The following is a 1,842-nucleotide window of genomic DNA, read 5'->3' on the forward strand; positions in this document are numbered from 1 at the left end:
ACTCTCAAAATAATCTAAGTGAAGCATGAGAGATCAATAGTTTCTTTAAAAAAATCTACCACCGTGCTCTAAAAGATCTAAGTGAAGCACATAGAGCAAAATTATAATGCTCAAAAAGGATATAAGTGAAGCAGATAGAGCAAAACTACATAGCTCAAAAGATATAAGTGAAGCACATAGAGTATTCTATCAAATTCAATTCATGTATGGCTCTCTCAAAAGGTGTGTACAGCAAGGATGATTGTGGCACACTAACAAACAAAGACACAAATAATACAAGACACTCCAAGCAAAACACATATCATGTGGTGAATAAAAATATAGCTCCAAGTAAATTACCGATGGAAGTAGAAGAAAGAGGGGATGCCTTCCGGGGCATCCCCAAGCTTTGACTTTTTGGTGTCCTTAGATTATCTTGGGGGTGCCATGGGCGTCCCCAAGCTTAGGCTTTTGCCACTCCTTGTTCCATAATCCATCAAAAGAATTCTTCCAAAACTTGAAAACTTCACAACACAGAACTCAATAGAAATCTTGTGAGCTCCGTTAGAGAACGAAAACAAAAGACCACTTCAAGGTACTGTAATGAAATCATTCTTTATTTATATTGGTGTTAAACCTACTGTATTACAACTTCTCTATGGATTATAAACTATTTTACTAGCCATAGATTCATCAAAATAAGCAAACAACACACGAAAAACAGAATTTGTCAAAAACAGAACAGTCTGTAGTAATCTGTAACTAACGCAAACTTCTGGAACTCCAAAACATATACCAAAATTGGAAGACCTAGAATTTTTTTTTATTGATCAGCAGCAATTGGAATCAGTATTTTATCACGTTCTGGTTATTTTTAATAATCCGGGCACTGAGCGCAAAGTTTTTGGAAATTACATCAAGATCAAATAACTATCATCCAAGAAGATCCAATAGGTCTAACTTGGCACAAACACTAATTAAAACACAAAACCACATCTAAACAGAAGGTAGATGGGTTATTTATTCCTAAACAGAAGAAAAACACAAAAAACTAAAAATAAAATTGGGTTGCCTCCCAACAAGCGCTATCGTTTAACGCCCCTAGGCAGGCATAAAAGCGAGGATAGATCTAAGTATTGCCATCTTTGGTAGGCAATCCATAAGTGGCTCTCATGATAGTTTCATATGGAAATTTTATTTTCTTTCTAGGAAAGTGTTCCATGCCCTTTTTTAATGGAAATTGGAATCTAATATTCCCTTCCTTCATATCAATAATCGCACCAACCGTTCTAAGGAAAGGTCTACCAAGAATAATAGGGCAAGAAGGATTGCAATCTATATCAAGAACGATAAAATCTACGGGCACATAATTCCTATTTGCAACAATAAGAACATCATTAATTCTTCCCATATGTTTCTTAATAGTGGAATCCGCAAGATGCAAGTTTAGAGAGCAATCATCAAAATCACGGAAATCTAGCAAATCACACAAAGTTTTGGGAATAGTGGAGACACTAGCACCCAAATCACACAAAGCATAAAACTCATGATCTTTAATTTTAATTTTAATAGTTGGTTCCCACTCATCATGGAGTTTTCTAGGGATAGAAACTTTTAACTCGAGTTTTTCTTCATAAGATTGCATCAAGGCATCAACAATATGTTCGGTAAAGGCTTTCTTTTGACTATAAGCATGAGGAGAATTTAGCACGGATTGCAACAAGGAAATACAATCAATTAAAGAGCAACTTTCATAATTAAATTCCTTGAAATCCAATATAGTGGGTTTAGCAACATCTAGATTTTTATTTCTTTCAATCCCACTTTCATCATTTCATCATAAAGATCTAAATATTCCGAATT

This window comes from Triticum dicoccoides, chromosome 2A, assembly GCF_002162155.2.
Source record: "Triticum dicoccoides isolate Atlit2015 ecotype Zavitan chromosome 2A, WEW_v2.0, whole genome shotgun sequence".
NCBI lineage: Eukaryota > Viridiplantae > Streptophyta > Magnoliopsida > Poales > Poaceae > Triticum > Triticum dicoccoides.